This window comes from Heloderma suspectum, chromosome W (genome assembly GCF_057233095.1).
Source record: "Heloderma suspectum isolate Gila_16-S chromosome W, 16-S_ref, whole genome shotgun sequence".
NCBI classification, from domain to species: Eukaryota; Metazoa; Chordata; class Lepidosauria; order Squamata; family Helodermatidae; genus Heloderma; species Heloderma suspectum.
Window position 1 is genome coordinate 59,450,864 of NC_139475.1, and position 22,517 is coordinate 59,473,380.

General features: G+C 50.5%; 1 protein-coding gene across 1 annotated transcript in view; it reads left to right on the forward strand.

The window, feature by feature from the left end:
* LOC146334064 (receptor-type tyrosine-protein phosphatase S-like) overlaps window positions 1–22,517 on the forward strand; it is a 256,868-nt gene that overhangs the window by 165,266 nt on the left and 69,085 nt on the right. The window lies entirely within an intron of this gene.

The window sequence follows — 22,517 nt, forward strand, 5'->3', positions numbered from 1 at the left end:
CAGGCTGTTCTAGATGGAGGGCGTTTGGGTTTCAGGGACAGTCAATGGAATCTCTGCAGAGCTTTTGTGGTCTTCAGAGGAGTCATTAGTCTGTACCTCAAAGTCTGTAGGCAAAGGGACACCCCCAGGGGCTCAGTGTGGAATCTAGCACCTGCAGGTCTGGTCAAGATGGGCCAAGGATTGGATCCGTCTCTTCGGAGCTCAAGTATGAAAGTCTGGGATCCTGGGCCATGATAGCTTGCTCACTCAGAGAGAGCAGGGGAACAGCTTAGCAGCAACAAGGAAAAGCAGCAGGACCAGGAGCTTCCAAGAATTGGCAGTGCTTCCCCCCCAATAAGGTGTGGCCCTCGGCAGGTGCCCAGTGACACCCACCCTTGCCACTACCCCTGTCCACCCTACATATGCACCCTGCTGCTGTTTTCGCTTTGCACAGAGCAGCCAAAAGTGTCAGAGGCAATGCGGGAGCAATTCTCAATTCTCTTCCGGGTTAAGGAGGTGCCTTCTGCTTCCTACCACCACCAAATCCCAGAGTTGGCATGGAGACTGCTCAGAATGCTTGAGATATGTTATTGTCAGTTGCAGTAAAACCCATTTATGGACTGCTCAGCTTCCATTTGCAAGTCAGGGGTGTTGCATGGTTGAAAGCCCCTCCGCCCTGGTGAGGAGCATGGAAACCAAGTTGTTGTAATCTGGTTATGCATTATTTTATAGAAATGTGTGTGTGCATTAAACCCTGTATGTAAGAAAACTAGCATATTCGGGAGAAGGGAGAGGTAGAATTGATGGCTTTTGTCCCATTTGAACTTTCTTGGCATGTTTTGCAATTAATTATTTTCAAGCATGACATTGTAACTTGAGATTTATATCATACTTACCGGGAGCTGTTTTGGACATGATCCGCCATGGGAGAGTGGCATAGAAATAAATGCAAGTAACTGAACCAGCTAAACTAGAACTCTTTTCTCATGTGCCAGGGTTTTTTCTTTCTTCTTTGTGTGTACAAGGAGGGTTTGATTTTGATATCCCCCACCCTGCTATCTGAAGTGGTACAGTCAAGGAACAGTGGCACCTCGTTTATCAGTCACAGTCCTTAGAACAACACTGTAAGGTAGGACAGTATTGTTATATCTTCATATTGTAGATGTGAGGAGGGGGGAGGCAAAGCATGTGTCAGGGTTGGATCGGAGCCCAAAGAGCCCCAAAGCAGCTCTGATTCCTAAGGCTAGAACCCCTGAGTAGGCAGCTCTCTGAAGTCTCACTCGTAGGATCAAGCAGTTAGCATCTGTAAGTGTCATTAGGTTGAGTGGGAATAAAGCCTTGGAAAAGAGCCCTATTGTCTGGGTGTTGATTCTGACTACCTGAGGATTTCAGAAGGCAGCAGGGGCGACCTCCCGACAGCTTGATCTCCGTTCCTTTTTCTTTTCCTCCTACTACTTCTGGGACAGTGGCATGGAGCAAGTTTTGACCACTCTGACGCAGGAGAACCAGGTGCTGCGTGAACAAGTCACGCAATTGGCGACTGCCGTTCAGGCCTTGCAGGCTGCTGCTCAGCCCATTCCGCCTCCCATTCCCCCCTGACGCAAGTGCCTGGTGGCCTTGCCAGAGAAGTGTTCGGGTGAGAGGGGTCGTTTTCGCAGTTTCTGCGCCCAGGCGGAGCTGTACATGCGCCTCCGGCCTGAGGATTTCCTGACGGATCAGGTTCGTGTGGGGTTTGTCATTAACCTGCTTTCCGACGTGGCAGCTAATCGGGCTTCGTCTCTTCTTCTCACTGATGACTTCTTGCTGGGAGACTAACTATCCAGGTTTCATGACAGCTATGGTGGAGTTTTTTGGTGATCCCCTTTGTGCACAGACAGCTACTCCGGACATTCACCGCCTCAAGCAAGGCAGGATTCAGTTTCCCACTATGCGACCGCTTTTCGCTTGCTGATGCAGGATCTACAGTGGAATGATGCCGCTCTGGTGGCCCAATTTTTGGACAGTTTGAACGACAAGATCTTGGATGAGTTGGCGCACGCGCCCCACCCACCTACTCTGGTGCAGCTCATCCAATCCTGTTTACAGATCAACAGTCACCTGGAAGGGCACCAACAGGCCAGGCGGAGCTCCAGTGGCCGGGATTTCCCTCCTCCCGTTCCTCCCCGGCTACTGCCCCCTCTACCCACCCCACCCCTGCAATGGGGGTGGAGGAGACCCCAATGCAACTGGGAGCCACCCAAGCTGCGCTGTTGCCAGAGGAGTTGGAAAGGTGGCGTGCTGAGCATCATTGTTTTCGGTGTGGAAAGCAGGGGCACTTTGCCAGGTCCTGTTGCTCCAGACCAACGGCCCCGCTTCTTCCTCCTCCTCCTCGCCCCTGTTAGATAAAAAGTCCTTGCTTTTGGTTTAGAAGAAAAGGATGCCAGGCAGGCAGCAGTGGATCCAACGCTATTTTATTGAACGTTTTGCAAAACGGGTACAGAGCAGTCTGGACCCCGAGCTAAGCGTGCATAAGTCTTTTTATACCTCCGCCCCCTATACATTTTTGCTAGTGATAAGATATTTTAACCGACTAAGCTACTAGCTGACACAGCAGAAGCATGACCTGCAGATGTACAATGAGATAATGTCGGCATGTTTATTTTTGTGATTATGCTTATGTGCCTGTCTCAACCATGTTTTACGACTCCCGTTTTTAACAAATGTACATTCCCACTGGACATGTGTCCGGTGGGCTCAATAATTATGACTAACAGCTCAAAGGTCTAGCAAAGAGCTGACAGCCAAAGAATAAGAGGACAGTCTTTTCCTAACAAGACCCTCCTTTAAGTCTTTACTCATGTCTTAAAGCATTTTAAAACGGGGTTTCTCTATCAGCACAATAAAGCAAGAGCATTTGTTTTGACAAAGCAGTTTCAATTAATCGCTGGGATAAGCCTCTGGCGCAGGGGATAATGCAACAACCAAATAATACTAAAACTCCTACCACCACTACAAGCAAGATAAGGATTGAGGCTGCTAGGTGTTTCCATTTTCCAAACCATCTCTCTAACCAGGCGGTCACGGGGTTGTTAATCCCTGAATTCTCGGCTAATTCTTCGGACAAGGCGGTGAGGCCCCGCAAAGCCCTTGTTACCGTGCCGTCTGGGGCAGTGTTGTTAGGGATGAAGGTGCAACATCATCCACCTAGCATGACACAAACCCCTCCTTTTTCTGCTAACATCATATCAAGAACACGCCGATTTTCCCAGGCCATTTGGCTGGTGGCATCTAGCTGCTCAGCCAATCCTTTTACAGCATCTCGGGTATAGTTTATAAACCTCTGTTGATTATAATAAATGTAATTGATCCAATCTACATTTTTGTTAATGGTCACCCACCAAAACAGGGTAGATTCAAATCCTGCAGCAATTTGATTTCTTCCTTTGAACTCATCTGGCACTCCCCTTGGTACTCCTATGGAGTCAATATATATTAGATCATCAAAAGGAGTTACTGATCGTTTCTGCCGGGGTTCGCTAGTCCTCTCTGCTGGATGATATGCAATTGAAAAGGGGACTGCCAACTGAACTAACCCGCAAGCTCCGGACCAGTTGGAGGGCAACACCTCATACAACTCTAGACCCCCACAATACCACCAAAGATCAGCTCGTGGGATTGAAAGGGAATTATTCCTAAGGCGGGTGGAATTAACACACCTTATTTTACTCGTCAGGTTCCCTATGCGCCCCTCTGTGTCTGCAAGGTTTCGGTGTATGCATCCGGTATGGTTTCTTCTTTGCAAGAAGACTGTGGAAGGTCTGACGCGATCATTTAATTTGAGTGGGGGGTATAACTTATTGAGGGTCTGGCATTCCTCCTCTCCCCATGCATCAGGATGTTGGAACAAACGGATCACGCAGGTGAGGAGGGAAGGAGTGTCCCACCCCAGAGGAAAAGGCAGCACCTTTGCTACCGATCTTCCTGTGGCACAAACAAAACAGTCAGACTTATTTAAGGACTTGGCTGTATACTTTATCCACTCTAACCACACATTATCAGTTTCCTCTGTTATCGGGATTCCTAACCTGGTTCTCCAGGGACGCTTCTCTTTCTCGGGGATTTGTACCAGAAGTGGTTTGAGGGGTGTAGGTGTGACATTTCGGGGTTTTATTTTAAAGCTGTCAAGCCCAAACCCTTGAGGTATCACCATCCATGTTAATATTTCTCTGACTAGCATTACCAACACCAACCACAATACTTGCTTCATATTACAAGTTCTTTGTAATTCGAACCCGAGCTTTTCCCAGATGTTGTGACTTGTATATTACAGGCGATTGTGGCTCCTGGATGGCTTCTTCGCCTGTGTCCCTGGCAGCTTCCGGAGGGGTGCCAGGGAGCAAAGGACCGTTGCCCGTGTCCTCCTGTTCTTTCCGGGTGACAGGAGGAAGCAGGGGTCGTTTAAATGGCTTTATCCGGCTGCAATGTGTCCATTTGCTAGAACCTACAAGTTTTACACATGAGTGGCTGGTTGGCCCCACCAAATAGGGCCCTTTCCACCCTTCCTTTAAGGCTTCTTTATTCCACTTTTTCAGCAACACCTCGTCTCCCGTCTGGAAGAGGTGGATAGGTGCATCTGACGGCAATCTCTGGAACAGAATAAGCGCGTAGCTGGGAAAGAACAGACTGTAGAGAAGTCAACTGATCCCTTAGCATCTGATCACCCATCTCCCACTTGACTTCCTCCCTCCTTCCGCAGTGTACCCGAGGCGGGAACCCAAACATCAGCTCGAAGGGGGACAACTTTATGTCCTTTCTTGGCATCCTTCAAAGTTTTGTTAAAGCCATTGGCAGAGCCTCAACCCAAGTGAGATTTACCCCTTGTTGGAGTTTGGTTAAAGTCTCTTTGAGACTCCGATTGACTCTTTCAACTTGTCCACTTGCCTGGGGCCTCCAGGGGCAATGTAAGTGCCACTCTACTCCCAGAGCCTGTGCCAGCCCCCGTGTAATAACTGAGGTGAAGTGTGAGCCCTGATCGGACTCTATAACTTCAGGCAGGGAGAACCGGGGCACCACCTCCTGTAGCAACTTAACAACAACAGTTTTAGCTTGGCAGTTTCTACATGGAAACGCCTCTACCCACCCTGTCATTTGACACACTATTACAAGCAAATACCTGTAACCCCTACATGGTGGCATTTCAGCAAAATCAATCTGCACCCTCTGGAAAGGATAGTAGGCCCATGATCGCCCTCCTTTTGGCAGAGGGGGTGCCCTGGGAGGGTTGGTTTTCTGGCAGATTTCACAGGTTGCGGCTAGTCGGTGGGCGCGTACAGTTAAGCCAGGGGAGACAAACAGCCTCTTGCAATAGTCGATCATGGCTGATGCTCCAGGGTGTCCAAGAGAATGGTGGACTTGTTCTAGAACAACCCTCTGCAGGGTCTGTGGAAGAAGCAGTCTTCCATCTGTCATCTGGATCCATCCGTCATCGCAGGGACTTATTCCGTGTTCTTGTGCCATCTGTAATTCAGCAGGGGAGTATGTGGGGCGCTCTTTTCCTTTGGGTAAAATGAGGAATGTTCCTTGGATTCCCTCTCTGGCTGCTCTTTTTGCGGCTTCATCTGCCTTCTGGTTTTCCCTTCTCCATTTTTCCTCTTTTTCTTTCCCATGGGCTCGGACGTGGATGACAGCCACTTGTGAGGGCAGCTGGAGGGCATCCAGAAGATCCACTATTAGGCCGCCATTAGCCACTGGAGATCCGTTTGCTGTAAAGAATCCCCTCTCTTTCCACAGTTGCCCATGAGCATGCACAACGGCGAAGGCGTTTTTTCTATCGGTATAAATATTTACTCTCTTTCCCTTGCTGGCTTGCAGGGCTCTTGTCAGGGCTATCAGTTCAGTGGATTGGGCGGAGAAATGAGGAGGCAGTCTTTCCTCATGCACACTCGTCTAGGGTAACGACAGCCGCTCCTGTATAGCGCCTTCCATCCAGCATATAGCTAGACCTATCTACAAACAGATCTTTGGCTCCCTCTATTGGTTCATCCTCAAGGTCTGGTCGGCCTTTGGTGTCTAGGTCCAGTACTTCAAGGCAGTCATGATCTGGGAGTCCCGATCCATTTGTGCCCAGTAACGTTGGCAGTAGTGTGGCGATATTAAAGCTAGAGCAAGCCTTAAAGGTGAGGTTTTCATTTGTTAGTAAACCTATTTCATATCGGGAATGCCGGGCCGGGTTGAGAAATTTGCTTCCTCCTCCTGATCCTAAAATTTGTGGCACCCAAACTTCAGTGGGTCCTCCCATCGTCATTTTCTCGGCCTCGGTGCAGATCAGAGCTGTTGCTGCCACTGCCCTCAAGCAACTTGGCCATCCTCGTGCTACGACATCTAGGACCTTGGAATAATAACCCACTGGTCTCCAAGAGGGCCCTTTTTGCTGGCAAAGCACTCCCGAAGCTATGCCCTTATTTTCATGCACATAAAGTCTAAATGGCCGGCTGGGATTTGGTATGGCCAGGGCGGGCGGTGACACAAGGGCAGCTTTAAGACTGAGGAAAGACTTATTCATTTCCTTAGTCCATTTCCATTTATCCAATCTATCTTTTTGCAGCGCCTCATACAGCGGCCGCGCTGTCTCTCCATAGTTTGCTATCCATAGTCGGCAGAATCCGGTCAACCCCAGGTAGGCCCTCAATTCGCGGGGGGACTTAGGGACAGGAGTGTCACGGATGACTTTGACTCTTTCTTGCCCTAGGCTCCGAGTCCCTTTAGTTAAGTGGTAGCCTAGGAATTTTACAGTTGGTTGGACCAACTGTACTTTTTCTTTTGACACTTTATAACCCCCCCACCCGCCGCTAGATGGTTGAGGAGGGAAACCGTCCCACTTAGGCACGTATTCCTGGCCTTGGCTGAAATCAGGAGGTCGTCACAGTACTGGAGGAGATGCACCTCTAAATGCTGCTGGACCCAGGGTTCGAGATCCTTTTGGAGCTGCTGGCCAAAGACGACCGGTGAGAGATTGAGCCCCTGAGGGATTACTGTCCATGTTAATTGAACCTTTGACCCTCCCTCTAGGCTCTCCCATTCAAAGGCGAACAAAGGCCTTGAATCAGGGTGGAGGGGGATGCTGAAAAAGGCGTCTTTTAGGTCTATGACAGTGAACCAGGCGTGCTCTTCTGGAATTCCTACAAGGAGGGTGTGTGGGTTAGGGACCACAGGATGGGGGGGCCTCGATCTGCTGATTAATGAGGCGGAGGTCTTGCACCACGCGATACCCCTTGCCCCCCCTTTTGACACAGCGAGGATGGGCGTGTTATAGGGGGACATTATCTCGGTGAGCCGGCCTTCTTCTCGGAGCTTCGTTATTACTGGTTGTAGGCCCTCCTTTCCTTGGCGGGAAAGGGGATACTGTTTCACATGAACAGGCCTTGCTCCCTCCTTGAGGGGAATTTTGTATGGTGCTGCCGACTTGGCAAGAGAGGCCTCTCCAATCCCGGCCCAAGCTAGAGGGTTGACTCTGTTTTCTATTAAGCCCCAATCCTCGTTGGCCTCTGAGGTGGGTTCTTCTGCAACCTTCAAAAGGGCCATTTGGTAGTTACTACTCTGCTGTTTAGGGAGCCGTACCTCCATCCTTCCGTCAGGGGTAAAAGCAATCTCAATTTGGAGTTTAGTCAATAAGTCCCTCCCTAGCAATGCCACCGGACAGGAGGGGGTACAGACAAATGCATGTTCTAGGTGTGTTTTCCCAACCTTGGTGAACAGGGGACGAGAGAGAGGCACTTGGGTTGCCCTTCCTTCGACCACCATTATGGTGGTGAACCCCCCACCTCCCGTTGGGGGCTCACTGAGGGGGAGGACGGACAGGGCGGCCCCTGTGTCTACAAGGGCTTTGTAGGAGCGGCCCCCAACCTTTATTTTGACCATGGGGTCCCGTCTTGCCTCAGAGATGGCTAAGAGGGGGCCGGGCCCCGGTCTGTCCTAGTCTCTTTCTTGTTCGTACAGAACTCTCTCCGCTCCTCCCGTATTCTCCTCTCTCTCTTTCTGCTTCAAAGCCTCACAATCACGCTTCCAGTGCCCCATTTTCTTACAGAAGGCACATTGATCTTTCCCCAGGGGAGATCCCTTCCTTCCCCCTTTTCCCCCCTTCTTAGCTCCCCCTTTGTCGGGTCTAAGAACCGCAGCAAGGAGCTTTGCCTGCCTCTTGTCTTTTTCTTTTCCTTCTTCTTCTTCTCGCCTCTCATAAACCTTTTGAGCTACCTCAACTAAAACTCCTAGGTCAGCTGCCAACCCTCCTTCAACTTTTTGCAACTTCATTCTGATGTCCTGGCAGCCCACGAACTGAGTTGTGAGGATCCTTAAATTATTTGGATCATTCAAGTCAATGTCAGTATATTTAGCGAAGGCTTCCCTCAGCCTTTGGAGGAACACGGCAGGAGGTTCGTTTTTGTCTTGCTTTAGAGTCAGGACTTTTTGCAAATTGGGGGCCCTTCTCGCGGCTTGCTTCATGCCTGCTAAAATGAGCCGAAAATAGTCAGCATGTAAGCGTCTATGTGCCGCTGTGGCCACCCCCCAATCGGGTCGCCCTGTGGGCAGAACCTCTGCCGTCTCCTCTTCAGTTGCCTGGGGATTTTCCTCCCTATACTTGGCTCATGCCCCACCCCCCGCAAGGATGGTTGGCTTTTGACTGAGGAAACAGGTGTTTCCAAATATCGTATATTTCCAAATACGATACATTTGCGTATCGTCCCATGTGGGGTTGTGAGTGAGCCTCACATTCTCCATCAGAGACAGGAGTGGGCCGGGATCCTCTTCAAAGGAGGGGTTAAATTGTTTCCAATTATACAAATCAGATGTCGTGAATGGGACATAGACAAACATTGTCCCTTGAGGATGTTGGGCGGTAGGGTCAGGGACTTCTCTGATGGGGAAGGTGAACTTCACCGGTGGTTGGGGGTCCTTTCGCAGGTTATAGTTAGGTCCCCCTTTTGCTTCTCTTTGTAAGACTTCCAATCTTTCCTCCAGGGAATGCAGACGATCTTGGAGAGTGTCCCGGTGTTCAACTAGAGGGGTGGGGTCCTCTGGTACTATTTCGTGAGAGGGGTCCTCCTTGGGGGCATCTAGCCGCTGGGCGGGCCCCTCAGGAGAAGGTGGTGGTTGCAACGGGCGTGGTCGCCCTGCGACAGCTGTCCCATAGGGAGGAGGAAGCAATGGGTCCTCCGGTGCCGTGGCCACGACCCTAGGTGGTCCCTCTTTTGGTGGTTTCCTTTTGACCACCATGGGAAGGGCCAGGGACATGCATTCAACAACCCACAGAGCGGGTCTGCTGCCAAGGGGCACACAAGTTGCCCATGAATCGATATAAGGGAACTGGTCCCAACTTCCCCTCTGTGTTACTGTTATTCGCACATCAGATACCAAGGTTGGGTCAAAAGACCCCTCGGGTGGCCATTTGGGCTCTAATATTGGCCATTCCCGGGTGCAAAAAAGGACAAGGCGATCCTTTGTCATCTTAGTTCCATAATCTTGCTTAAAATGTGACCAATTGCGCAAACAACACTCCAAGGGCGTATGGGACTTCTCCGCAGGCTTGGACTGGGACCCGCCCATGACGGTGGGAATTTCAATCAGAAATTCTTGCGCTTCGCCCTCCTCTGACCCAGCCCATCGCCGGGGTAGGGAAATGCAGATCGGGGCTCCTCACTCGCTTCGCCCGTAGGCGTCTCACACAATCACAAACACACCACCGTCCCGCGTTTATCCCCTAATGTAAGCTGTTTCACTTACCCCAAAAGCCTCTTCTGTCCTGCCCGCAGCTGCATCCAGCTGCTTATTGATCCACTGCCGGTGCCTAAAAGGAGTGATCACGTCTCCCTCTTCCTCTGGCGTTGGTCCCCAAGCGCCTTCGCCGCCGCCGACGTGAGGAGAAGGCAGTGTAAAACAACCGCCTGTGGCCACTTCTCCTCCGCGGCCCTTCGGTTCAGCGCGAAGGGGACGCGCCCCGAAGCATGATCCGAGTCATGGCACCAAATTGTTAGATAAGAAGTCCTTGCTTTCGGTTTAGAAGAAAAGGATGCCAGGCAGGCAGCAGTGGATCCAACACTATTTTATTGAACGTTTTGCAAAACGGGTACAGAGCAGTCTGGACCCCGAGCTAAGCGTGCATAAGTCTTTTTATACCTCCGCCCCCTATACATTTTTGCTAGTGATAAGATATTTTAACCGACTAAGCTACTAGCTGACACAGCAGACGCATGACCTGCAGATGTACAATGAGATAATGTCGGCATGTTTATTTTTGTGATTATGCTTATGTGCCTGTCCTAACCATGTTTTACGACTTCCCTTTCTAACAAATGTACATTCCCACTGGACATGTGTCCGGTGGGCTCAATAATTATGACTAATAGCTCAAAGGTCTAGCAAAGAGCTGACAGCCAAAGAATAAGAGGACAATATTTTTCTAACACCCCCAAGCCTGACTAGACCACCCCCCAAGCCTGTTGGGGGTCTCCAGTGCGGGGGCCTGCTCCGCACCCAGGGGGCACCTTCCTCAAACCTCCCACCCTCCCATCTGCTCCATCCTGTACATTTCCAGCCCTCCCAGTGGCGGGGGGGGGGGGAGGTCCTGGTGCTGGTGGACTCTGGGGCTACTACTTGTTTCATGGATGAAGATTTTGCTTGGCAGTGCAACATTCCTGCTTTGCCCCTCCCCACCCCACCCAGCAGGCTAACGCCCTCTCTTGTAAGCCAGACCTCCAGCCAGGGGGTGAGGAGAGTCCCTCCCCCGCCCTCATTCTCCCCCCCCCCCGAAAGTCTAGCGGCGGCAGTGGTGCCTCACTCGTTGGAGGAGCTCCTTCACACTGAACAAGCTCGGGATTCTTTTGTTTGCGAGAAGGTGGAGGGCTTGGGGCTAGCCTCTGCCCCCCCCCCGCTCTACCCCCTTTTCCCTGCAAGGCGGGTTGCCTTGCTCTGACGACCCCCATCACTCAGCCTGCTCCCACCCGCCCCCGGTGCTGGTGGGGGGGGAGGAGGAGTTTAAAGTCACTGAGATCCTGGATTCACCGCTTTCCTGCGGGCGCCTGCAATATTTATTGGACTGGAAAGGCTATGGGCCAGACGAACGTTCCTGGGAACCCTCTGAGCATCTGCATGACCCTTTGCTGCTGCAACACTTCCACCAATGATACCCCCACAAGCCTGGGGCTCCGGGGGGGCATGAGGGGGGGTCTCATGGGAGCGGGGATGATGTCAGGGTTGGATCGGAGCCCAAAGAGCCCCAAAGCAGCTCTGATTCCTAAGGCTAGAACCCCCGAGTAGGCAGCTCTCTGAAGTCTCACTCGTAGGATCAAGCAGTTAGCATCTGTAAGTGTCATTAGGTTGAGTGGGAATAAAGCCTTGGAAAAGAGCCCTATCATCTGCGTGTTGATTCTGGCTACCTGAGGATTTCAGAAGGCGGCAGGGGCGACCTCCGAACAGCATGTCCCTATTGAGGCCACCTCAAACCCATGTTTGCTGAAGTAATGTGAAGGGGGGTGCATTTATGGGAGAAAAGCAGGACAGGAGTGAATGCTTAACCCACCCTTCCTCCTGGGCTCTTTTCTCCCTAGCTGTGGACCAACATTAGAAATAGGATTGGAGGGTGGGAGGATTGAGATGAAAGCATATGCACCCCTTCCCACCTACTGATTCTCCTTTGAAAATGCCCCCCCCCCCCATCACTGTGGCAGGGCAGCCCTGTAGTAAAGTACTTGCCTGGTCGCCAGAGGCAGATAGAAATTCCATGCAGGCAAGTGAGTGGGCTAGTGGAGGATGGACAGGAGCGCTCCACCCCTCCTCTCTGTGCCCAGCATATAAAAATGCAGCCGGCTACTAGTAGAGGGGTGGAGTGATCGGTTCCTCCTTTGCTGGCAACAGCAGGCTCATAAAAATGTCTCCAGGCTAGTAACTTTTTCCCTCCCTTTCCGCTGTGGCACAGTTTCTGTGAAATCTTAGAAGTACGTTCCACTGTGGTCAAACTTATCCCAGGTAAATTTGCATAGGGCTGCATCCTATGTGTTTTTTTCTATGAGCATAATAAAAAGGGGGTTAAAAAAGAATTAATAGTGCAATCCTATGGATGTTTACTTGGAAGTAAGTCCCACTGGTCCAATGCAGCTTACTCTCCCTCGTAAAGAGTAACTTTTTAATCTTATAATTATAATTTTGTATTTTAGCTTTTTTATCATTAGCCACCTTGAGCACTATTTCATTAGAAAGGTGGGGTATAAATTTAGTAAATAAATGTAATGAACAGTAAGTGTGCTTAGCATTGCAGCCTAGAAGTGCCTATTTTCTGAGCATCTGTAGAGCGACTGTTCTGAAGGAAAGACGGTGTTAAAAATTAAAAGCAATAGACAAGGATGTGTTGGGCACACTTAAGAAAATAGCAGTGCTTAAAATGATCTTCTAGAAAGCAGGTACAGTCAGGGCCAGAAATATTGGAACAAGGATAACTGTTTTGGCAGTTGGCCTCTGTACACCACCACACTGAAGTTGAAAGGCAACACACCCAGGTGGGAGCGAAGTCAGGACTTTCAGCTGTAATTCAAGGGGTTTGGCAAAAGTGGGGCACTGACCATTCGGGAAGGACAGCCAGTGGCACGCACACACACCCATCCTTGGTGGCTCATAAGTAATGGAGCAAACCAACATCATTTCAAACTTAAGGATTGCCTTTAATACCTGGATGAAAATCCTTCGCAGTCAATGACCGCCTGAAGTCTGGAACCCATGGACATGACCAAATGCTGCGTTTCCTCCCTCGAGATGCTTTGGCGGGCCTTCACCGCAGCTGCCCTCAGCTGCTGCTTGTTTGTGGGTCTTTCTGCCTTCAGTCTTGTCTTCAGTCAGTGAGAAGCATGCTCTACCGGGTGGAGATCAGGTGACTGACTTGGCCATGGAAGAACATCCCACTTCTTTGCCTGGAGAAACTCTGGGGTAGCTTCTGCTGTGTGTTTTGGGTCATTATCCATCTGCAGTATGAGGTGGCGTCCTATCAGTGTGGCAGCATTCGGATGAATCTGAGCAGAAAGTATAGCCCTATACACTTCAGAATTCGTCCTGCGGCTTTGATCAGCAGTCAGGTCATCAACAAACACCAGTGACCCGGCTCCATTGGCAGCCATACGTGCCAAGGCCATAACACTGCCTCCACCATGCTTGACAGATGATGTGGTATGCTTTGGATCATGAGCTGTTCCTTTCCTTCTCCATACTTTTCTCTTCCCATCATTCTGGCACAAGTTCATCTTGGTCTCATCAGTCCAAAGAATCTTATTCCAGAACTGGGCAGGCTTTCTTAGGTGTTTGCTGGCAAAGGCTAATCTGGCCTTCTGGTTCTTGAGTGTTACCCGTGGTTTGCGCCTTGTTGTGAAGCCTCTGTATTCATTATTCACATTCATAAAGCCGTCTCTTGACTGCAGATGTTGACAGTGACATGCCTGCCTCTGCGAGAGCGTTCTTGACCTGCCAAATGTTGTGAAAGGGCTCCTCTTCACCATGAGCAGCGTTCTGTGCTCATCCGCTTTAGTTGTCTTCCGTGGTCTGCCAGGCCTGTTGCTGTTGCTGAGCTTGCCAGTTAATTCCTTCTTTTTCAGGATGTTCCACACTGCTGTGTTGGCCACTCCCACTGTTTCTGCTATCTCTCTGATGGGTTTATGTTGTTTCCTCGGCCTCATGATGGCCTCCTTCACTCGCATGGACACCTCTTTGGGCCTCATGTTGGGGGTTCCAGTGAACAGCCACCAAATGCAAATGTAACACTCAGAACCACCTCCAGGCCTTTTCTCTGCTCGACTGGCCATGGGGCACCCAGGAAACAGGCCACACCTGGCCATGCAGCTGCTTGCCAGCCATTCGCTCCATTACTTATGAGCCCCCAATGACAGGGGTGTGTGCGTGCCACTGGCTGTCCTTCCCGAATGGTCAGTGCCCCACTTTTGCCAAACCCCTTGAATTACAGCTGACAGTCCTGACTTCGCTCCCATCCGGGTGTGTTTCCTTTCAACTTCAATGTGGTGGTGTACAGAGGCCAACTGCCAAAACAGTTATCCTTGTTCCAATATTTCTGGCCCCGACTGTAAATCCTGAAAATTACAACTGCATGATAATTTTCTGGCTTCAGAGTCCCCTGTTCCTCTTCTGGCAATTGACCCAGAAGTTGAAATCCTGGCCAGGCCATTAAAAATTCAGCTGGCTGGCAACCCCTAATTTAAATTTATTCATATGATTATGATATCATATCTAAAGGGCAGATATTAACTAGGTGCTGTGGATAAGAACACAGGCCCTGCCACAGGCTTACGGAGCTTAGTAGATGCACAAGGTATTCCTGAGAAGAATTGAATGCAATCCGTTGAGAGGAGAGAGATGGAGAGAAGAAGTGAGTGTTTACCTGGCGTTGAAGTGTGCCAGCGGAAGGAGCCAGACTAACGTCGAGATGGTAAAGCATTCCAAGGGCAATGCAGAAAACCTCAGTCTTGGGGACAGAAGATATAACTGATGGTGCCAATCAGGGCAGGACTCTGATGCCAAGGCCCCACTCAACAGGATGAGCCAGAGGGGCCCACTAATCACAGCAGGGCTGGCTTTCCCCATGTTGAAAGAAGTGAAGGAATACACATTACCATTTAAAGAGGAGAGGCAAGGCAGGAGAGGAGGCTACGCCAATGAAGACCAGTGTCTGAAATGACCTAACTGCACTCACTCCTGGATGTTATGTGCAAAGCACAGGGGGTCAATGTACCAGAGGAGCCAAGGGGTGTGGAAAGATAAGAGACTAGAGGGATACATGGAAGCAGGTAAACGGGAGAGCTTGCCAGTTGACAGAAGGGGCTTAAATAGAAAAGGAGACATCCAATATCCACAATAGGGAAGAAAAGTGGTGAACAACATAGATTAGGCAACAAGTTCAATGGAAAAGGGAGGAAAACCAAGCAACAGAGAGATGATTCCATCATTCTGGAAAAAAATGTGGTACGGTCCTCCCTGGATCCCTACTGCTACCTTGGGTCTCTCGGAGATAGCAGCCCTGAGCTGCCAATGACACCCACCCCTCAGCTCTAACCCCACTGCCAAATTTTGGGGAAATCCAATCCTCTCCCAGGCCCAGGATGTATGTAACATCCTGGTTTTCAAAAAAAGAAATGAAGTCAGAGCTCTTCCTGGTGGGCTGCAGTTGCTCCATTGGCAAAGGAGGCCACCGGCCCACACAACAGATGTTTGGGTGATTTTGTCCATGAAATGAACTGGCACATAGCAGAGTGCTGGGGGAGGGCAGCAGATAGAGGGGGAGGGCGCTTGAGTTCTTTGCAATAACAAGATTAAGGAGATGTCCGGGGATTTGAAATGCTAGATAAGTACTGTCTCCCATAAGATCTCTGTCTTTCAAAGCCAGAAAATATGGCCATGGTCAACAACTAGATTTCTCAGAAAGTTGTTCTGACTTTGGAGAGTAGTTGGGGAGGAAAGGGGGAGGGTCAGCCTCTCTCTCTGCACCACAGTGGAGGAAGTAGCATGCAAACTATATTGCCATTGTGGATTCCCACAATCATAAGGACTCTTGGGGGGGCGGGGGGACTGCCACAGAAGTGGGAATTGCAGCAATTGGTTCCTCCTTCCTCCAAGTAGAGCCTGAGGTTGTCGAGATGTAGGGAATGTGGTTGTGTTACCCCACCGCATGAAAGAACCATCACCTAGATGGGTCTTCCCAAAACTTCTAAGAGCGGGAGACACTCCCCCCCCCTCCATATTTTAAACTGAAGACACAGTTCACTCTTACACCTGGGAAGAGGGTGACTTTTAAAGCATGTAAGAATCAGCCATCCTGAGAAGACCCTGTTGCTATTTCTTTGTGAGTCACTGATCCAGGCGTGCCTCCCAGTGAGAAAGAGGGGATCCCAGATCAGTGGTAGACCCCCTGCGTTGCATTCAGAAAGTACTGGGTTCAATCCCTAGCATCTCCAGTTAGGGCTATGAAAGTCCCTTGTCTGAAACCCTAGAGAGCTGCTGCCAATCTGTGCCGACAGTGCTGAACTAGACTGTTGGTCTAACTGCTTCCAGTGTCCTCTGTGCCTATCAACCTCCTCTAAGAGGCAAATTTAATTCTGCTGCACCTTGAGTGATGGTGTTAGCCAAAGATGGGGCAGGATTACCATCCCTAGGGAGCAGGCTGCCCCATGGCATTTTCTGAGGACACCATCCTCCTCACACCTGAAGACAACAGGCTAGCTTTTGCAGTGCATGGTCCACCTCTTTCTCCTCCATCACCTTGCTGCTGCCTCCCAGCATCTGCCACCTGAGGCGACTGCCTCAATCTGCCTTATGGTAGGGTCGGCCCTGCTAGGGAGGCTGATCAGGAAGGGGTAAGCCCAAGGTAGTGAATCATACAGGGAAGCAGTGGGCACCCTTCTTTCTGGGTAGGACTGTTACTGGCTCCCAAGGGCCTTTCCTTATTGAACTTAGCTGTTCCCCATGGGATGTGAGCAGTTCTTTACCTTCACATGGTTTGTCTTAGGAATTACTGACCTCTTATAGCTGTCTCCTTAAACCCTGATCCACAGCAGTTTCCAGCATCTTAAATATTTCATTCCTTCATTGTCATTACAATGCAATTGTGCCACAATCCTATGCTCACTTTTCTGGGAGGAAGCCCTATTGAATACATTTGGACTTACTTCCAAGCAAACATGCATAGGACTGCACTGTTGGTTTCATCATTGGCTGCTTAAGCCTACAATCCTGTAGATGCTTGCCTGGGAGTAAGCCCCACTTGAATTAAACAGAACTCACTGAGTGGATACGTAGAGGGTTGAACTATAAATGCCCCAATACTGGATTCCTTGGTTTTGTTTAATTTCTGCAGGAGTAAAGAAGAGGAAAGAATGGGGCAGAGGTTTCTGGATCTGGGAGGAGACTGTGCTTCTTTGGAGCATTTTTTTTTTAAAGACAGAAGCCCTAGATCTCTTTGGAAACAAATTCCAAATTTGGGAATTTGGAGCCTGGGGAAGGAGCCTGGGGAAGGAGGACCAGCCAGCAGCTGCACCAGGTGGATCCTGAGCCTGAGCCTGCTTCTGCCCCCGCCCACAGGTACTTAAGGCGGGGCTGCCAGAGGCTGCTCGGGAAGGAGCATGGGGAAGGAGGACCAGCCAGCAGCTGCACCAGGTGGATCCTGAGCCTGCTTCTGCCCCCGCCCACAGGTACTTAAGGCGGGGCTGCCAGAGGCTGCGCCTCGGCGTCGCGCCAAGTGCGACGCTAAGTGCGCACTTAGCGTCGCACTTGGAGTCGCGTAGGACCTGAAGATCTACCCACCTGCCTCTCCAGAGACACCAGCAGCCACAGATACCAGCAGCAAATAGCAGCAGCAGAGGGCAGCAGCAATAACGACCAGGGAGAAAGGGGCAAAAGTGGACTTTATTTGCTCCTTCTTAGCTGCTGTTCTCTTTTATCTTTTTAATATTCTTTTAAACTGTTGTGCATTTTATATCTTAACATTTTAATATGTGCCTGGGAGGACTACTGGGCAACTCAGGGGGTTGGGGAGGTGCCACCATAACTGTGGTCACGGGCAGGGGGAGGTATGGCGTTGGGGGATTAACAGGCCAGCTGAGGAGAAGAGGGGCTAGACACCTTACAGCTGTCCCCTCTTCTGGTTCTTCCCCCAACCTGATGGTTCCTGGCAGCCTTACCAGTCTGCCCTCGGGTCTGGTGGTGCTGCTGCTGAATGCCAGGTCGGCCCAAAATAAGACCTCCCTCATCCATGATTTGATTGTGGATGAGGGGGCTGACCTGGCATGTATTACTGAGACCTGGGTGGGGGAACTGGGAGGGGTCACTCTCTCCCAGCTGTGCCCTCCTGGGTACTCGGTGCAGCACCAACACCGACTTGAGGGTCGGGGAGGGGGGGTTGCCGTGGTCTATAGGAATTCAATCTCCCTCTCCAGGCTTCCTGCTCATTCGAGTGCAGATCTTGAGTGTCTGTACCTTGTGTTGGGTACCCGGGACCGATTAGGGATTCTGTTGGTGTACCGCCCACCCCGCTGCCCATCAGACTCCCTGCCTGAGCTGACGGAGGTGGTCTCGGACTTGGTGTTGAGGACCCCCAGGATGATGGTCCTGGGGGATCTCAACTTCCATGCCGAGGCCGCTGTATCCGGGGCGGCTCAGGACTTCATGGCCACCATGACAACCATGGGGCTGTCCCAACATGTTATTGGCCCAACGCATACAAAAGGACACACGCTTGATCTGGTTTTCTCGACTGGGCAGGAGGATGGTGATCTGAAAGTGGAGGAGTTAACATCTTTCCCTTTGTCATGGTCAGATCACTTCCTGCTGAGGTTTAGACTCCTGGCGGCCTTTCCCCTCTGCAAGGGTGGGGAACCTATTAAAATGGTCCGCCCCCGGAGATTAATGGATTCCGATGGATTCCAGAGGGCTCTGGGGGATTTTCCTGCTGGTATGGCTGGTGCTCCTGTCGAAGCCCAGGTCGCTCTGTGGAATGCAGAGATGACTTGGGCGGTTGACATGATCACACCCAAGCGCCCTCTCCCTCTGCGCAGAGCCCGGCCAGCTCCTTGGTATACACCTGAGCTGAGGGCAATGAAGCAAGAGGGGAGACGGCTAGAACGCAGGTGGAGGAAAACTCGTGCTGAGTCTGACCGAGCACAGGTAAGAGCCCGCTATCGAGCCTACTCCATGGCGGTGAGGGTGGCAAAGAGGTGGTTCTTTTCCACCAGCATTGCATCTTCTCAGTGTCGTCCAGCGGAGCTTTTCCTAGTGGTTCGCAGCCTGTTACATTCTGGGCCAGGGAGAGAGACGGTGGAACCCTTGCTGGCACGCTGTGACAAGTTTGCATGGCACTTTGAGGATAAAGTCGCTCAGATTCGTCATGAGTTGGACACCACCATTAATGCAGTTCCATTGGTAGAGGTGTTCAGAGCACCGTCTGGTCCAGTTTTATTGGATGAGTTTCAGTTACTGAGGCCTGAGGATGCGGACAAGGTGCTTGGCCAAGTCCGATCGACCACTTGTGTGCTTGACCCTTGCCCTTCATGGCTTATTAAATCAAACGAGGAGGGGTTGTCCGGCTGGGTCCAGGAGGTTGTAAATTCCTCCTTGAGAGAGGGAGTGGTGCCTGCTGCTTTAAAAGAGGCGGTAATTAGACCACTCCTGAAAAAGCCTAACCTGGACCCAGAGGATGTTAACAATTATAGGCCAGTGGCCAACGTCCCCTTCCTGGGCAAGGTGCTTGAGCGGGTGGTTGTAGGACAGCTCCAGGCACTGTTGAATGAAACGGATTATCTAGATCCATTTCAATCAGGCTTCAGGCCTGGTTTTGGAACGGAAACCGCCTTGGTCACCCTGTGGGATGACCTCTGCCGGGAGAGGGGCAGGGCGAATGCGAGCCTGTTGATTCTCCTGGACCCCTCAGCGGCTTTCGATACCATCGACCATGGTATCCTTCTGGATAGGTTGTCTGGGTTGGGAGTTGGAGGCACTGCACTGCAGTGGTTCCGCTCCTACTTGGATGGCCGATTCCAGAAGGTGGTGCTGGGGGATTACTGCTCTGTGCCATGGCAATTGTGCCATGGGGTTTCACAGGGCTCTATTTTATCCCCCATGCTGTTTAACATCTACATGAAACCGCTGGGGGAGGTTAGCCGGAGGTGTGGGCTGCGGTGCCATCAATATGCAGATGACACCCAGCTCTACCTCTTTCTCATCAAAACCAGGTGAGGCAGTGGCTGTTCTGAATCAGTGCCTGGGCATGGTAATGGACTGGATGAGGGCCAATAAACTGAAGCTCAATCCAGACAAGACGGAGGTACTGTTAGTGGGTGGTTTGTCTGCCCGGCTAGGCGATATTCAACCTGTTCTGGAGGGGGTTGCACTCCCCCTAAAGGATCAGGTTCATAGTTTGGGGGTGCTCTTGGATCCAGAACTGTCACTTGAGGCACAGGTGAACTCAGTGGCACGGAGCACTTTTTATCAGCTTAGGCTGGTATACCAACTGCGCCCTTATCTGGACAGAGATAGCCTAGCTACAGTTATCCATGCTCTGATAGCTTCTCGTCTGGATTACTGCAATGCGTTATATGTGGGGCTGCCTTTGAAAACGGTCCGGAAACTTCAGCTGGTCCAAAATAGGGCAGCAAGATTGTTAACAGGGACTGGCCTGCGAGCTCATATTACGCCAGTACTTTTCCAGCTGCACTGGCTGCCAGTCCATTTCTGGGCCCGATTCAAAGTTCTGGTGTTAACATTCAAAGCCCTTAATGGCTTGGGGCCAGGTTACCCGAAGGATCGCCTCCTCCCATATGTGCCTGCCCGGACCTTAAGATCATCCCCAGCGGCCCTTCTCCGTGAGCCCCTGCCAAAGGAAGTGAGGCGGGGGGCTACTAGGAGGAGGGCTTTTTCTGCTGTGGCACCCTGGCTCTGGAATGAGCTCCCTAGTGAGGTTCACCTGGCGCCTACATTGTATTCCTTTCGGCGCCAGGTGAAGACCTTTTTATTTTCCCAGGCATTTTAGCTTTCTAAATTTTTATCTTTGCTTTTTTAAATCTATATTTTAAACTCCTGCACTGCTGCTAGATTTTATTGTGGTTGTATTGTTATATTGTGGTTTTAATATTCTATATATTTTAAATTGTTTTATTGTGTGTTTGGTTTTAATTTTTGTGAACCGCCCAGAGAGCTTCGGCTATTGGGTGGTATAGAAATTAATTAATTAAATAAATAAACAAACAAACAAATAAATAAATTGAAGTGGAGGAAATGCACACACCAAATGTCCTGTTTCAATGCAGGCCAGGGCCTTGGGCAAGGCGTAGATAGTCCCAGGAGCAGCAGCGAGAGAGCAACCCGTTCGGTCCAAAGTCATACACAGCAGTTCCGAGGAGGGTTTGAAGGCAGAGGTGAGGTCAAGGCAGTCCAGGGGTCAGTTCACCAGTGTCCATTTCAGCAAGCGTCAAGGCCAGTCGGCGGGTGTCCGAAAGCATTGTCCAGATGGGTAGCCGAGGAGCCTGTCAGATCTGATATCCTGGAATACCAAAGCCACGGTTAAGGCGCTGTTGTTTGCAGCAGAGAGTTGGCGTCTGCAGGGCTGAATTTATAGCCGGTCGTTAATCAGCACAGCTGGCTAGTTAGGTCAGCGTGCTGCTTTTAAGGGAGGCCCCACGCTGTGGCTTCCTTTTGTTCTTTTGCTGCTCCCGTCTGATTCTATGCTGTTCAGAGGGGTGGATCAACTGGTTCTGGTTCTGCTTCCAGCATTCAGGAACTGCTCGAGAGGGGCCCGGTTGCTCCTGCAATGTTTCCAGGGGAGGACTGTCACCAAGGCCTCCTGTTCCTTCCTGAGCTCTGGCTGGGGCTCACTGTGTTGGCTCTCCACACCTCTTCTTCCTCAGACGAATCCTCCTCCAGGTAGGGCATGACACCAAAGCTGGCTTTTAAGCTCTGTGGTGTAGATTGCTAGCTGTAAGTTGTCAGCTGTCATTCTTCTGTATGCTCTCTGGCACTCATACAGGCTTGCTGCCCAAACTCATAATGGGGGCTTGAAGTCCCACTATCTCAACTTCCACCTCTCCAATGCAGTGTCTTTCCTTGCTGAGTTTGGTGGCAAGGAAACCAACTCAGAACATCCTATTTTTCAAAAGCACACTGTAAAACTGGTGAACACAGTGCTAGCTTTTGCCATCTCTATTCAAGTTTCCAGGTTATTTTAACTACTGTGCTGATTGCTGATGCCTTTAATCACGCAACACCCAGTAGGGCTCAAAATTCTCCATGGCTCCCTGTCATCTTCACACCTCTCCTTTTACCATTTCCAAGGCACTGTGGTGGTTTCTCAGAAGGCTAACTGGGGAGAAATGCACTCCCTGTGACCCCCAACATGTTTCCCATGGCTCCTGACACCCTTGCCACTGGATCTTGCCAGGCAGAGCTGCTGTGGTACTTTTGGAGCGTAGACACACACATTCCACCACCAAAAAACTAACCCTAACGTCAAAATGTGTTTTTCCCATCTAGATATCTATGAGAGCAATTTCAACGGGCCGGGAGTCACCTATGCATTGCAAACTTAAACCAGTTTAACTGTCATGTCTAATTGACATGTCTTGCTAAGGGTGGCACTTAGCTCTTTTGCATCACTACAGTTCCCAAGGTGGGGAGTGATGTTGTTAAAGAAGCCATAAGAGCATAACTGTACAGCTTCAGACTACGGGTGGAGGGGGGGTGTATTTTTGCATGCTTCCTTGTGTTAAGCAAAACTCCTTGTATTCAGTAAACCAGCATGGTAGGAGAAAAGGGATGGGATTTTTGATTTGCTAGCTTTCTACATGCAAGCAGCTTTTTACTTAGGGAGAATATTCAAAACTATGAAACGCACACATGCCCCGCCTGCAGTAATCTGGTGTAATGCAGTCCACAATTCTACCATCTCCTTTGGAGTAATGTGTGGAATGGCTCTAAGGCAGCAATCCTATGCGGTCTTACTGAAATCAGTGGGATATATTGTACTGCGGATTAAG